Source organism: Aquarana catesbeiana, linkage group LG04 (assembly GCF_042186555.1).
Source record: "Aquarana catesbeiana isolate 2022-GZ linkage group LG04, ASM4218655v1, whole genome shotgun sequence".
In the NCBI taxonomy this organism is placed as follows: domain Eukaryota; kingdom Metazoa; phylum Chordata; class Amphibia; order Anura; family Ranidae; genus Aquarana; species Aquarana catesbeiana.
The window spans coordinates 277843515-277860927 of NC_133327.1; the positions used below are offsets into that span (position 1 = coordinate 277843515).

Below are 17413 nucleotides of genomic sequence, written 5' to 3' on the forward strand. Positions count from 1 at the left end.
AAGTGATGGTGAAATCAGTTGGAAGTGATGGTGAAATCAGTTGGAAGTGATGGTGAGATCAGTTGGAAGTGATGGTGAGATCTGTTGGAAGTGATGGTGAGATCTGTTGGAAGTGATGGCGAGATCTGTTGGAAGTGATGGCGAGATCTGTTGGAAGTGATGGCGAGATCTGTTGGAAGTGATGGCGAGATCTGTTGGAAGTGATGGTGAGATCTGTTGGAAGTGATGGTGAGATCTGTTGGAAGTGATGGTGAGATCTGTTGGAGGTGACGAGGTGATGGTTTGATCTATTGGAGGTGCGGTGGTGAGGGTTATTGGAGGTGAGGGTGAGATCTATTGGAGATGATCTACAAGAGGTGATGAGGGGGTCTATTGGAGGTGATGAGGAGATCTATTGTAGGTGGTGGTGAGGGTTATTGGAGGTGGTGAGGGATATTGGAGGTGATGGTTTGATCTATTGGAGGTGATAGGAAAATCTATTGGAGGTGCGGTGATGAGGGTTATTGGAGGTGACGGTGAGATCTATTGGAGATGATCTACTAGAGGTGTAGAAGGGGTCTATTGGAGGTGATGAGGAGATCTATTGGAGGTGATGGGGTGATCTATTAGAGGTGATGGGGTGATCTATTGGAAGTGATGAGGTGATCTGTTGGAGGTGATGAGGAGATCTATTGGAGGTGAATGGTGCTGGGTATGTGCCATGGGCTGTGTTCTCCTCCCGTATCACATTTTCTTTCTGGCCATTCATGCATTTCTTAATCCACAAGCAACTTATACTATTGTATACTGGTGACTGTTAGATGGTTTGTGTTTGCTGCATTTTCTAATAATGACATTGAAAACCCCATCAATACCCATGTTTATTCTGAGCTATGAGAAAATGGGAGCAGGGGATGGGGAACATGTTCCATAGCATGGTGGGGCTTGCTGTGTGTCCTGATTACATTGCTCACTTCTGATCCAGTTCTATACATGAGGAGGCGATGTATAGATGTCATGAATGTGTACACGGGGTAATCATCAGCCATAGAGAGCAGTGACAGTATATCCAGAGCTGTTCATATATATCCTGATGTCACCTCTTCTAATGAGAAGTGCTGCCACTGTGTAAGAGAATCTCTGACAGCAGGAAGGTGAATGGTATTATGTTATCACTGGTCACTACTAGTACCCTATACAATACACTCCAGGATTTCTTATTTTTTACCAAGTAACAGTTATTTTCAGCTGCGTTCAATCAGATACAATCAAGTGGCTAAAAATAAAGCTCTTTACCCTTCGTAAACAGAGTCTAATGGTATTAAACTACATGTAAACACTAACTGAATGGCATGTAGTTTGCTAAAGCAATGTTTTTCATAAACAATTGATCTTTCTTAAAATAGAATACCTGTTTTTGCATTGTTTCTACTTTTTGTTGCTGCTGATCTCCTGTAGCCTTTTTGAAGCCGCTTCCTCTACATGCATGCATTCCCATGATGGAAACGGGTCACTTTTCAGGTTGCCTTTCCTGATGGCGACCATGCCTGATGTAGTGATGATGATTTAATGAGGCAATGATGTAGCAGTGGGGTAGTATGTGACAGGGAGCAGGGTTGGGAGACAGGGACATAGCATAGTCACCCTATTATTATTATTATTATTATTATTATTTAGCGCCAACCGGTCGTGCAGCGCTTTACAGTATAAAAGGGAGAAACTACAGTTACAATACAATAAAATGCAAAAGTGTTAAGAGGGCCCTGCTCATAAGAGCTTACAATCTATAGGGTAATAGGTGCCTGAAGAAGTATCTTCAAGGCAGAATCGCCAGGTATTACTTTAATAAAAGTAACATAAAATAACAAAAAAATGACTTTTTAAATAACATTAGCATGCTCATGGAATATTTTAGTGATCGGGTTTATAACTGATTGCCCTGTAGTTGCGGAAAAGCTGCCTAGGATCAATGTTGATTATTCAGGGACGGTCCGAAGTGTAAAGGCATCAATCCTATCACACTATACAATCTCTGTACGCTTTGTAGGCATGCCAAAGCTATGTAATATGGGTGCATGGTAAAATAATTCATTACATTTCTATCAATACAGGAGGATCCTTTAACTACATGGTTGATGGTGTAACTAAAGGAGATCAGATTGTATAGTATATGGTAACCTATTGGGACTAGCTGGTTAGCTAGGATCGCTTCCCTGTAACGTTTCAAGCTGAAGCGTGCCCAGCGTAGTGTAGGGAATGTGATAGTAGAAGCGATCACCAGGTGGTCTTGGTCTAGGGTGATCTTGGTCTAGAGTGGTCTTGGTCTAGGGTGGTCTTGGTCTAGAGTGGTCTTGGTCTAGGGTGGTCCTGGTCTAGAGTGGTCCTGGTCATGAGTGGTCCTGGTCATGAGTGGTCCTGGTCTAGGGTGGTCCTGGTCTAGAGTGGTCCTGGTCTAGAGTGGTCCTGGTCTAGAGTGGAATGAATGAGCTCTCAAGCTTCTCCAGCTCTCCGCTATCCGCAGGCAGCGCTGCTGTCCGTGGTGCTGAATCAGATCCCCAGTACGCGGCCGAGGAGAGGCAGCACAGTCAGTGACAGTGAATGGATAGCGAATGACTCACTTCCACAGAGAGCAGCTGAGCTCCCTTTTCTGTTACTCAGTCTAAAATAAGCCCTTTGCCACCCCCTCCTCGCAGGTGCTTTGACTGAGGGAGGATTCCAAAGTCTAACAGATAATACAAATTTGTCTGAGGGGGTGGCATCTGTTCTAGATGTACATCTTGTGGGTGGTAGGTAGTGCTACCATTAGAACTTTTTTTTTCTGTCTGTTACATAACTAGTCACCCTCAAGTATGTGCTGAGCACATTTGAAAAAACGTTATTTGCTTATAGAGGTTTGGGACTAAGAATACTTTTTTTTGATTGGGACAATTACTTTTTAAGTGTCTGTCCAGAAAAGACTAAAGTAAATGTGACTCTCGCGCTATCACTTTAACCACTTCAATACCAGGCACTTATGCCCCTTCCTGCCCAGGACAATTTTCAGCTTTCAGCGCTTTCACACTTTGAATGACAATTGGACGGTCATGCAATACTGTACTCAAACTACATTTTTATCATTTTGTTCCCACAATTAGAGCTTTCTTTTGGTGTCATTTGATCACCTCTGCGGTTTTTATTTTTTGCTAAACAAACTAAGTAAAAATATAATAAATAAATAAATATAATAAAAAATTTTAAAAAATGAAAAAAAAAAAGTTTTTTTTTAGTTTCTGTCATAAAATTTTGTTTTCCCCTTCACTGATGAGGCGGCACTGATGGGCACTGAGTTGGCACTGATATGTAGAATTGATAGGCACTGATAGGTGGCACTGATATGCAGCACTGATGGGCACCAATAGGCGGCACTGACAGGCGGCACTAATGGGCACTGACAGGCGGCACTAATGGGCACTGACAGGCGGCACTGATGGGCACTGACAGGCTGCTGTGATGGGCACTGACAGGCGGCACTGACAAGTGGCACTGATGGGCAGCACTGATGATGAGGTACTGATAAGTACTGAAAGGTGTTACTGCTGGGCAGTGATTGGCACTGTGGTGGGCACTGGCAGAATTTATTGTTTTTACATTGCTGGGCACTGGTTGGCAGGTGATTTGTACATTTGAGGGGGCTGTGCTGATAATCAATGTGCTGATTATCAGCACAGACCCCCCCTCTGACAGGGAGAGCCACCGATCGGCTCTCCCTGTCAGCGCGAACCAAGGAATGGCGTTTACCGGCACTTCCTCGTTCATGTGATGATCAGCTGTGATTGGTCACAGCTGATCACGTGGTAAGAAGCCTCTGACAGAGGCTTCTTATCACGATCGGAGATTCGGGGTGTCAGACTGACACGCCGCACTCGCGCTCGCCGGCATGTTATCCTGCTGGACGTCATATGACACCCAGTCAGGATAACAGAACCACTTCCCAGTTGTCATTCTGCATACGGCGGCCAGGAAGTGGTTAAATTATGTAGCTTAAAGGTATTGTAAACCCTCGTTTTTTTTTTAAATTTAAAAAAACAAACATGTCATACTTACCTCCACTGTGCAGCTCGTTTTGCACAGAGTTGCCCTGATCCTCCTTTTCTAGTTGCCTCCGGTGGCTCTTGCGGCGCCTCCTCCTATCAGATAACCCTCTTTGAGAAGCGCTCTACCGGGGGGTTACCTTGCGAGCATTTGGCGTCCATAGACACAAATGCTGGACTCGGCCACGCCCCCAGCACCATTGGATTTGATTGACAGCAGCGGGAGCCAATGACTGTGCTGCTATTAATCTATCCAATCATATCCAATGGAAGATCACTCACTGTCACCATATTTGACACTACTGTGTTTTTATTTTTGACTACATTGTGTTGTACCAATTGTGGCCCACGTTTTGGTTTCGAACAGCCCACCTGGTAATTTGGACATGTATATCTTTTGTGGCCCCCAACGAATCCCTGAGTGCCGGAGGCCACAAAAGATATACATGCTGGCTGCCTTAGAGAGGACAGGGAGGGGGGACGAGTGCCATACATACAGTGAGAATTTCCTGTTTACACGAAGGCCTCTGTAATAGGAAGTCCCATCTCCTGTGCTGCCATTGGATGACTATTCTGTCCATGATAGGAGGTGGGACTTTGTATTAAAGAGGCCACTGAGGAAACAGATTCTCCTGTATGTAATGTGTTGGTGCTTGTCCCGCCCCCTCCCTGTCTCCTCCAAGGCTGCAGATGGGCATCGATCAGGCTGCACTGATGGCAATGGTGGATGCTGCATTCATGGCAATGGTGGGGCTGCATTCATGGCAGTGGTGGTGCTGCATTCATGGCAATGGTGGGGCTGCATTCATGGCAATGGTGGGTGCTGCATTCATGGCAATGGTGGGTGCTGCATTCATGGCAATGGTGGGTGCTGCATTCATGGCAATGGTGGGTGCTGCATTCATGGCAATGGTGGGTGCTGCATTCATGGCAATGGGGGTGCTGCATTCATGGCACTTGTGAGGCTGCAGATGGGCACTGACCCTTATTTTGCTTCACTGTTCTTTATTTAAAATTTACTTTTTTTTCCTGAAACTTCCCTCTTAAAGTGAAGGTGTGTGTTATACGCCAATAAATACAAATATAAATATATCCAAATAACACGCCCAAGCTCATGTCTACACCACACACAGCCACAAAGGCAGGAGAATTCTTGTTGGGCAGTGTATTAGTGCTTGAATGAACACACTTAGACCAAATTTTAATGGTTCAAAAAATGTCAGGCAAAATGGTCGGCCCTCACGCATGTTCACTTCATCAAATCTGGCCCTCTTTGAAAAAAGTTTGGACACCCCTGTGTTATACATTTATTTCACTACTGCACATCCCCGTAGGGCACGAGTGTGGTCACTTTGCACTTGTTTATTTTTACCAATAGTTTTTCTTTATTTTGATTATATGCTATTGGATGGTTATTCATATATTTATACACCTATTTTACTTGTTCCTTTGATACATTGTTACATAAAAAATCAACATCATCACTCTATCACTTATTGTTCAGAAAAGACTGCCCTTGTCCTTTCATTGTTCACTTTATGACAGTAAAATATCACCTATGGATGTGTTAGCCCATTTGGCCTCTAAATACATTCTTCCTTACATTCCATCTTTAGTTCCCAGTCTGCATAAATGAGATTTAGGCAGTGTGCTGGGGTTTGGCTGCTGTCCAGCTCTCTGTAATGTGCAGGGTGCTGAGTACGCCTATGCAGCATACACTGTATTCATTAAGTCACTTCACAGAGTGCACATGGTACAAGCTTTCATGAGTCCCACTGCGGCTCTTACATTTCTCAACAATAGGACATTTATCACTCCTTTATTTCCACATCTTCTTGTAAAGTTACTAATGTATCTACTAAGGTTGAATGCAAATTTGAGTCACTTGAGCTTAAGAGGAATAAACATATCTATACATGTAGAAGCACAGTCATTCCATCCATGTGGACTGGATTTTGCTATTTAACCTTTGTGGATTTGGTGATTGCACTCTGCAGATGCAGAACCAGACCTGCAGAAAGTTAAATGTTTCACCCTGCACTGCAGATGAGAAATAAAGTTTATCCTTATAAATAAGTCTGTAAATACATATATCAATATGCTTTTATTAGTGTGGGATATAAACATCCAAACTTAGAAAAAAGACCACCTTACTAAGAAGGACAGCATAATACATTGCAGGTTTAAAGTGGTTCTAAAGGCTCACTCAGGGTTTTTTACCTTAGTGCAGTGGTTTCCAAACTGCCGCCCAGGAGCTGGATGTGGCCCTTTGCTTGCCCATATCTGGCCCTTGGGGCACTATTCAACCAACTGATCCCACTGATGGAGCACCATTCCCCCTATTGATACTATCAAGGGGGGCACTATTCATCTCATTGATATCAATAATGGTGCACTATGCTTCCCATTAAAACCAATGTTGGGGAACTGATGCCAGGCATTTTTTACTGCCCCTGGCCACAGTCCGGCCCCCATAAAGCCTGAAGGACAGTAAACTGGCCCTTTGCTTTGAAAGTTTGGAGACCCCTGCCTTAAAGCGGTTGTATTGCCTGCTTGGTGATTTCTACCTACAGTTAAGCTTATAATAAGGCTTACCTGTAGGTGAAAATAACATTACAGGTTTAGGAGATATTGACCCCGCATGCAACCGCTGATGTCATTGATGCATGCACTCTGCAGGTCCAGTGTATCCTGCCGGAACTTGCCAGAATGAAGGGCTCCAATGCGCATGTGCGGGAGTGGCGTCATCGCGGCTCCGGCCACTCACAGCGCCAAAGCCAGCGATCCCAGAAGAAACGCTGAGGGAACATGTCAGCTCCCTCAGCTGTGACTGGGTGCCACTGCAGGGCTTCATCTACGGTAAGTATTTCATAATGTGCTAGTATGTGATGCGTACTAGCACATTAAGCTATTGTCTTGCAGGGTTTTTTTTTTTTTCAGCGGTTTACTACCGCTTTAATGCATTCTATGCTTTAAGGTAAAAAACCTTCTGGGCGCAGTTCTATCCCCCCAGCACCCCCTTATACTTAAGCGCCATCTCGATCCAGTGATGTGCATGACAGCAGTGGCTCTCCCGGGTCTCTCTCCTCATTGGCTCCCACAATCTCAGCCAGTGAGCCAATAGGGAAAGAGCAGGGGACGGGGTCAAGTCACGCTCTGCATATGAATGGACACACAGAGCCCGGATCAGGAGCGAGCCTACTCGAGTCCCCCCTATAGCAAGAGGTTTGCTATTGGAGGCACTCAGCAAGGGGGAGGAGCCAGGAGCGCCAGGGGAGGTGGACCCAAAAAGAAGAGGATCGTGGCTGCTCTGTGCAAGATCATTGTATACTATATATTTATTTTTTTAAATTCTTTCCTTTAGAATCACTTTCAAAATAAAAGACATTACCAATTGTATTTATAAATAATGTTTTCTTATTTGGTTATACTAGTAAGGAAAAAATGTGCAGTAACCCATAGATACATCCATAACTTAATGTCATTTTAATAGGCATGCTTACAGTAAAATGGAACTAAACTCTGGAATATATCCACTTCAATCTTCCAGTGATGTGGCCGTTACATCCCCCACTAGCCACTGTCATCTTCTCCCTGGGTGCCAGGTTTTCGGCCTCTTGATTGGCCGGTGGGGATGACGTCATCCTGTACATGCGCATGGGAGTCAGTCACTCCGTCACAGTCAGAGTGTGCTAGGAATGCCCCAATTTAGGATTAAATCCTCTTTAAATAAAATTAGTTGCTATGGCTTGCAGTGTGTTGCATATCACCATTGCATGTAATTGGATCTAGAAATATTGAGGGGAATTTACTAAGGCAAGGTTCACACCTTTGTGTCTCAGGAACGTATGTATATTGCACACTTTCCCAACACCCACAGAAACACTCTGCCCTAGCAGACACGTGGCAATGCCATTAATTGTTAATGGCACCTCCACACTTCTGCTAGCGTGTGCATTTTCACTTGCGCCAAACTGCATGATACAGCAGCACCACGTGGTTTAATGCAGGGATTTTTTTGGGGTAGGGACTTATTTTCAGTGTTTCTCCTGCATAAAGCAGCCTATTGAAATGAATGGGCTGCCCTACACATGATGCATGTGATTGCATGGAAAACATGCTGAAATTCGCAAGCGTTCAGTTGCTCCTATAAGTGTGAACCTAGCCCAAGGATCGGTTCACACCAATTGCAGTGCATGAACGCTCACAGAAGTACCTGGTTACCTGCACCATATGGGCACGCGCTGCCATCTGCAGACGCATGTAGCTGCCATTAATTCTTAATGGCACTCCCACGCATTTCACAAATGTGACTGTGTTTTTGGCCACCAAAACACATTGCACCACAGTACCATGCAGTTTAGTTGTGCCTGCCATGCTTTTTGGCAGTCCATTGAAATGTATGGGCTGTCGTAAATGCACTGTGCAGGAATGCGCGGGAATGCGCAAAACCGTGCATGTGTGAACTGCTCTTTAGACTGAAGCAGACAGAATGTGAAGTTGCTATGTATGCCAACCAATCAGCTTCTTGCTTTGAAAGCTTTCCCGATGAAACTGAAGTGAGAAGCTTCTGTGTTACTGTGCACAGTTGCTCTAAATTCTGTCTTCTCCAGTTTTAGTAAATTCTCCCCATTGTGTTTGTTACAGTTTTAGTTATCCATATGTCAACACACAATTACACTACTTTTAATACCTCTTTATACAATAGAAAAGTTTAACTTGGGACACAATACTAGCACATTTGTTAACATAAATGAAATGTTGCCCTAGAACTATATGCCGTCATCAGAGTTTGATCAATGACTGTAATATCCAGTTTCTCTTTTAATTAACGTGATTAATCATTTCTATGATTTGATGAATTTGTAAAGGAACATAATTTTTACTGAGCTGGAGATTTTTTTTTTTTTTTTTATTCTTGACAGAGAAAATTGAGTACTGTCCATGATACTTTTTTATTTGCACTAACATACAATTTTTCAGGACAAGCTTTTGGGGTATGTCCCCTTCTTCAAGGTCCAAGCAGTACTGATTCACAAATTTTTAAGCAGAATGTTAAAGAAGAAGAAAAAAAAAAAAGAGAGAAAACCAAACACATACAAATCAATGGTAATAAAGATTGCAGCAGAGTTTATTCTTAGAAGTATTTTTAGTACATTGTTGAATTATTTTAAGAAGCCTAGTGTAGCTGTGTTACTCATTTCATAGAGGTAATTGGCCTTTTTTACTCAACATAAATTATTAAGTATGGTAAGATCAAGGCAAAACTTAAGATATGAAATCAATAACACTGCAGCATTACATTTTAGTAACACTTTTTATTATTGGTCCCTTTTATTAGTCTTCATAATTTTCAGGATCACACTCTTGTTTTCATACTGATGCTGCTATTTCTTGTAATTTTGGGACAGCATTACTCTGTCACTGATCACTTAATATATCTGCAACTAGTTGCTGCTTGCTGGGACCAAGCCACAGAATAATAAAGAGGATGACCTAAGCCTTTCAGCTAGAAAATAAGACAAAATGTTCTTGGCACGGACATGCATTATCTTGTCAGAGCATTTTTTCTGCTTTATGTCCCACCTTTCCACATGATGTTAGCTACGGTAAACCCAAAAAGGCCTTTCATATTAAAGTGGTTCTAAAGGCAGATGGTTTTTTTACCTTTAAAAAAAGGTAAAAAAGGTAAAAAACCTTTTGGCATGCAGCTCTCCCCTAAATACTTACATAAGCCTGATCTCGATCATCCAGTAATGTATGAGAGCAGCAGCTCTGTCGGTTCTCTCTCCTCATTGGCTGTCCATCACAGCCAGTGATGCGAGTAGGGGGTTGGTGGGGCTGAGCCACTCTAAACTGACTTGGGATGGAGCACGTACGAATGCCCTTATAGCAAGTGGTTTGCTATGGGGGCACTTGATAAGGAAGAGGGGCCAGGAGCACTGGTGGTGGCCCCAAGAAGAGCAGGATCGGGGCTGCTGTGTAAAACCATTGCACAGAGAAGAAATGTATGACATATTTGTTGTTAAAAAAAGTCTCTATTCACACCATGGCGTTCCATTTTGTGATTCAGAAATGCCGCAAATCACGGGACATCCTTGCGATCCCCGTTACTTTGAATGGGACCAAATCACAGCGCGATTCTGCTGCAATTGTCGCCCGATGAATCATGGTAAACGCGCAAACAGAATCGTGGGATGCCAGGCGCCGAAAAGAAGTACAAGAAGCATCGGGCGACAATTGTGGCAGAATCGCACCACGATTTGGTGTCATTCAAAGTAACGGGGATCGCAAGGGTGTCCCGCAATTTGTGGCGTTTCCAAATTGTGGCAATTCTGCCTGCAAAACAGAACACCATGCTGTGAATAGAGCCTCAGTGTGGGCCCACAGCTTATTAGTAGATTTGAGCTATGTAATCTATCTTTTAAGCCTCATGCACACAAGTCTTAGACACCTCTTTTACAGGTGTTTGACTTTTTTTTTGGCCTATAAAAAGCACCTTTGTCAGCCACTGGGGGGATTTACCAAAACTGGTGCACACTTACTTCTCTTCAACATCAGAAGATGTCCAGCAGTGCCATCAGCACAGAATTGGTGAAAAAACTGTGGGACCCAGGTACGCCCATCTACTGTCTGGAGAAGTCTGACCAGAAGTGGTCTTCTTGGAAGCATTTGCACCCAAAATGTCATACCTCTGACGTGGAAACAAGCCTAAGCATCTCAACTATGCACAAAAACCTAGGAACTGGGGGTGCAGAAAAATGTCAGCAAGTGCTCTGGACCGATGAGTCAAAAGTTGAAATATTTGGCTGTAGCAGGAGGCAGTTTGTTCGCTGAAGGGCTTGACAGCGGTGCATTAACCGCTTCATCCCCGGAAGAATTTACCCCCTTACTGACCAGAGCATTTTTTGCGATTCGGCACTGCATTACTTTAACTGACAATTGCACGGTCGTACGATGTTGTACCCAAACAAATTTGAGTCCTTTTTTTCCCCACAAATAGAGCTTTTGGTGGTATTTGATCGCCTCTGCGATTTTTATTTTTTGCGATATAAACAAAAAAAACGACAATTTTGAAAAATGTGCATTATTTTTTACTTTTTGCTATAATAAAAAAAAAATGTTGTTCCTCAGTTTAGGTCGATATGTATTCTTCTACATATTTGTGGTAAAAAAAAATTGCAATAAGCGTATATTGATTGGTTTGCGCAAAAGTTATAGTGTCTACAAAATAGAGGATAGATTTATAGCATTTTTATTATTATTATTCTTTTTTTTTTACTAGTAATGGTGGTGATCTGCGACACATTGGACAATTTTGACACATTTTTGGAACCATTGGCATTAATACAGCGATCAGTGCGATTAAAAATGCATTGATTACTGTAAAAATGTCACTTGCAGTGAAGGGGTTAACACTAGGGGGCGGTGAAGGGGTTAACTATGTTACCTGGGAGGTGATTCTAACTGAAGGGGGAAGGACTAACTACAGGAAGTGACGGATCGTGGTTCCTAGCTAATAGGAACACATGATCTGTCACTCCTGTCAGAACAGGGAAGTGTGTGTTTACACACACTTGTCCCTGTTCTGTGTCTGCTGGTCATGATTGCTCGTGGCCAGCGGTCATAGCGACCGTCGGCCACAAGCATCGGCACCCCCCACGCCTGCTATCCAGACCCCGCGAGATCACGTGCAGTAACATGATTTCGCACAGGGGAGCCAGCCTGCTGCAGTAAAACTGCGGCGGCTGGTCCAGAAGTGGATAATGAGTGTCTGCAGGCAACAGTGAAGCATGGTGGAGGTTCCTTGCAAGTTTGGGGCTGCATTTCTGCAAATGGAGTTGGAGATTTGGTCAGAATATGTGGTGTCCTCGATACAGAGAAATACAGCCAGATACTAATCATCGTGCCATACTATCAGGGAGGCGTGTGATTGGCCCTAAATGTATTCTGTAACAGTACTGAAAAAGGGATAAGGGCTAAATTGCCCGAAGGATGGGGAAAAAAGGACTTTTAAGGTGCTGTTTACATCAAAGATATAATCAAAAATTCTGTACAATCATATTAAAACATGAAAAATTTTTATTGAATTAAGATTAAAATATTCATGTCTGGGCGTGGCCTGGACATGGCGGGGTGAAGTCGCTTGGTGCTTGAGCTCCCGCACCCGGACCCAGCAATCGAGGCTGTTATGCCGATAAACCAGCACTTTTACACCCGGTCATGAGCTATCGCAAGACAGGAAAACACAAGGGTACCTCCAAGCCGAATCCGGCAGCCCAAATCGACCGTTATCTGAGGGAAAGGCACGGAGCCGGTCCGGAGGCCCGTACTGAACTCACACGAGGCGCGGCCTGTACACCATCTTCGTCCTCAGACAGTATGGCGAACTCACAGTATCCGGGATCACAGTCTGTGACAGGGGCCCCGACCTTACTAAACTCCATAGGGAACAGCCAGTCGGTAACAAATCACACTGAACACATTACCAGAGATGATTCCGACATCAGAGAACTGCTTCGGGCCCTACCTACTAAAGCAGATCTGGAAGCCCTCCCTACTAAGGCGGACATGGAAGCACTTGTCCTCAGAATGGAGGAACAGCACCGCCGAGACTTGCAGGAGGTCCGTACGGAGGTCCGGGAGATCGACGAGCGGTTAACCAGAGAGGAGGCCTCGGTGGGGGCAATAGAAGCCCGAGTGGCGCAGCTGGAGAGAACACAGCAGCACTACCAAGAACAGCTTGCTGAAGTGCAACTACACACCGAGGACCTAGAGAACCGTAGCCGCCGTCAGAACATTCGGTTCAGAGGCATTCCAGAAGCTACCGGCCCGGAGGATCTCTTGGCGACAGTAAAGGAGCTGATACGTACTATCTTGGATGGGGACATTCCAACCACGCTAGAATTTGATAGGGTACACAGGGCCCTTGGCCCTAAACACAATGACGCTGAACGGCCCCGGGATGTTATATGCCGCGTGCACAGATACAGCCATAAGGAGCAGATCATGCGTGCAGCACGCACCAAGGGCCCAGTGGACTTTGATGGGGCGCACATCTCTGTTTATCCGGACGTGTCTCGTGCAACCCTTCTGAGGAGAGCTATGTTGAAGCCGCTGCTGGAGCGATTATGCCGTGCTGAGATAACTTACAGATGGGGATTCCCTCTTCAACTAACCATTCGTAAGGGCAGTGAATCGTTCTTACTACACAGACACGCTGAGCTCCCAGAACTTTTCTCCTTTCTAGGGATGGAACCGGTGGCGCTGAGAGACTGGTTGGGGCCTCTCCCAGGCAGGGAATCACGCCCGGCTCCGCAGAGCAATCAGGTGAGCCTCCCTCGCAGGTCAACCAGACGCAGACAACGGGAACCCACGCCGATAGGTAGAGGAGAACCGGAACTTTAAGACGCGAGCTCACCCTCAATGTAAGTGACATGTACCATGAGATGAATATCCGGGGGATCTTAACATGTTTTCAGCATTATTGGCTGCCTTTGTTATGACGGTTCTGGTCCCCCACCGATTTCTCCTCTCGCCTCTATTTCCGTTTCTGTTGTTATTTTGTTTAGTACCCTGAGTGGTTCTGCTGAGTGTCCAGAGATGTCCCCTCAACCGCTTCACAGTATGAACAGTTCTTTAAGGCCCAAAGGCTACGAGGATGAATGGGCTGAGCTCCCCACCTGCTCCAGGGGGCCACGTAGGGGCCATATAAGGACAATTTTTTTTTTCTTTTTCTCTCCCCCTGTCCTAGAACAGAATACGGATGACCCCTCCTGACCCACACCATCCAACGGATAGTCACAGCCTGCAGAACTGGGGTATACACAGCAAAGAATTAGATGGATCTATGCCACCATGGAACGTAGTCTATCTTAATGTCCTATTATGGAGTTCTCGGATCTCACGGGACATCGTCCATCAATAAGTACCCTAGTGATAGAACTGCAGCAATCATCTAGTGTTTGAAGGGGGGGGAATCGGGGGAGGAGATGTAAGGGGCCCAAACACGTTCTCGGGTCAAGGGGGAAGATGATCGGGGCCTCTAGCGGAGTTAGTGATGTGATCAATGCTGTGAGGTTTTGGGGTTAATGCGGACATAATGCTATATATAACATGGACAAGCATGTAGTTGACACTGTTATTGTTATGCCGAAGAGTTGTGCCTCATTGGTGTTCCAAAGGCTCTGATCCTCGCCCGACCCACACCCGGGATGCTGAACAAACATGACAGCATACTATAGGTGCGATTTTAGATTAATGGGGTCCGGATATAGAAAGGCCTGTGGGTCGGGCGATGTAAGGCCTCCTAACGGGCTAGGCTCTTCAATTTATATTTTTCTGCAGAACTATTGGATATCCTGTTTTAAGATTCCTTTGATTGTACAATGGTTTATAACCGTTTATTTGCTTTATATATGTTTCGTTTAACATGGGTCTGGCTGGGGAGCTCCTGACCTCTGTTGTGTTCAGCCACTACCCCAATTAGGATAACACCCCTCTGGGACTTAGTTTGGTAGTCCCAAGGGTGCTTTGAGACTAAGTCTCCCACACGCTTTAAGCGTCTTAGTTTTTATCCCTCTCTCTTGGGTGCACGGACACGCCAGTGACCCGCCCTCTACTTTTCTGAGTTCTTTCTTCTCTCTAATTACCTTTTTGACCCCTCCCTCCACTTCTTCTTTCCCTCTTCCCCCCCCCCCCCCCTTTTTTTTTCTTTTTTTTTTTTTTTTTTTTTTATCTCTCTCCTAAGCCTAGCCTACATCATGGACCCCAGGGATATTGTCAGATTAATGTCTATCAACGTCAAGGGCCTTAATACCCCTGAGAAAAGAACTACCGTCTTGGCTAATCTGAAACATGCAAAGGCTCATATTTGCTTTTTACAAGAAACCCATTTTCGAGCAGATGCAATACCAAAACTTCAAGATCGTTTTTTCCCAACTGCGTACCATGGGTGCTCGTCTGAATCTAAATCAAAGGGGGTGAGCATTTTAATACGTGCCACAACACCATGGACACTGAAGGACCAGTGGACTGATAATGAGGGACGGGCACTGCTAGTAAAGGGAACCCTGGGCAGCTCCGTGGTGACTCTGGTGAACTTGTACCTCCCCAACACCGGTCAGATCAGACTCCTTGAGTCTGTTCTGACGAAATTACAAGACTTTGCAGAGGGGGACGTGATCCTGGGGGGAGACCTAAATTTTACTATGGATCCATATCTAGATGCGTCTAGGCAAACCTCCCAAATTTCCTATGCAGCACTCAAGCGCCTAAAGAGGAACTTTCACGCCTTCCACCTGGTGGATGTATGGAGGGTGCTGAGTCCTACACAGAGGGACTACACCTTCTATTCTCACCCTCACGATTCCTATACGAGAATTGATCTTTTTATGTTACCCCAATCCATGCTATCTAGAGTACGATCGGCCTCCATAGGGTCCATCACTTTCTCGGACCATGCTCCAGTCTTTGTTGACATAGACCTTTTACCACATGTACCGAAACAATGGCAATGGAAGCTTAACGACTCACTACTTCAAGACCCTGCAGTGGTAGAGGAAGTGGCTAGGGAACTTAGAAACTTTTTTGTGGATAATGGGAGCCCGGACTGTACTCCCCAGATGATCTGGGAGGCACATAAGTGCACTATTAGAGGGATTCTAATAAAAATAGGTTCCCGCCTTAAGAAGGAAAGGTCTCAGCAAATTCTTGACCTCTTAGATAAAATCAGGGAACGTGAATCCATACACAAACAATCCCTTGCACCCCAAACACTTTTGGAGCTCACAACTCTGAGAAATCAATTGAGATCCCTGGCAATGTTCAGAGCTAAGGCGGTGATCACGAAATGCAAGCGTACCTTCTATGAGCATAGCAACAAGTGTGGTAAGCTGCTGGCGAGGGCCTTGAGAACCCAGAGAGCACAAACGTTCATCCCTGAGCTCATGGGAGACCAGGGCCTTAAAGTTCATAATACGGAGGACATTGCGGAACAGTTCCGCAAGTATTATACCTCTCTATACAACCTCCCTCAACATTCATCAGCTAGGGATAAATTAAGAGAAAAGGAAGCTATACGAGAGTATATTCAGAAATCGGGTCTTCCAAAGCTGCCTGAAGAGGCATTAGCTTCTATGGAGGAACCGCTAACGGGGGAGGAGGTAGCTCGAGCCATCGCCAGCATGCAAAAAGGTAAAGCCCCGGGCCCTGACGGGTACTCGCTGCCATATTATAAGACATTTGGGGGTATCCTAACACCGCACTTTCTTGCGGCTTTTAATGGCGCTGGAGAAGGGGCGAGTCTCCCCCAGGACTCACTACGGGCGTTCATTTCTGTGATACCAAAGGAGGAAAAGGACCCGCTACATTGCCAGAACTATAGGCCCATATCCCTCCTTAATGTGGATCTCAAGATCTTCACCAAGATTCTGTCCATGAGACTATCGGAGTGGATTCCGTCCATTATCCACTTAGATCAGGTTGGTTTTGTGCCCACCAGAGAGGCGAGGGACAACACCACGAAAGCAATCAACCTTATCCATGCAGCACACATGAAGGGAATTCCGATGCTGCTTCTCTCTACCGACGCCGAAAAAGCGTTCGATAGGGTGAACTGGCCCTTCTTGATCGAAACCCTATCTCACATAGGATTAGGACAAAGGATGATGAACTGGATGCATGCCATATACTCTGGGCCATCGGCGCAGGTGAAAGTAAATGGCCTACTATCCTCCCCCTTTTCTATTGCCAACGGGACAAGACAGGGGTGTCCCTTATCCCCTTTAATATTTATTTTAGCACTGGAGCCCTTTCTCCGGGTTGTGAGAGACAACCCCAATATATCGGGGATACATCTAAAGGATTCTTTGACTCCCAAAATAGCAGCATACGCGGATGACCTGCTCTTTTTTATATCTAATCCCCTAGTCTCCATACCTAACTTGATGTCAGAGCTCAGGGAATACGGCAAACTATCCAACTTTAAGGTTAATTTCCAAAAATCAGAAGCCCTAAATGTATCTATACCGGACTCATTGGCTAAACTATTGAGAACGGATTTTCCCTTTAGGTGGGCGGATTCATGTATTAAATACTTGGGCATCCGGCTACCAAAAAAGGTGGAAGATGTATTCTCTTTTAATTTCCCTCCCATGCTGAGAGACATTAAAAAAGACCTGCAGAAATGGCAAACAGGCTTTTTCTCCTGGTTTGGAAGATGTAGTATAGTAAAAATGAATGTCATACCCCGTATTCTGTACTACCTCCAAACCCTACCCATCAGGATCCCCAAGGCATTTCTAAGAGCAGCAAACCGGGAATTGACCCTGTTTATTTGGGCTAGGAAGCCCCCGAGACTTGCC

General features: G+C 45.0%; 1 protein-coding gene across 2 annotated transcripts in view; it reads left to right on the plus strand.

Moving 5' to 3' along the window:
* The window catches only part of DLGAP2 (DLG associated protein 2), a 1381880-nt gene that overhangs the window by 1248 nt on the left and 1363219 nt on the right, over positions 1-17413 (plus strand). The window lies entirely within an intron of this gene.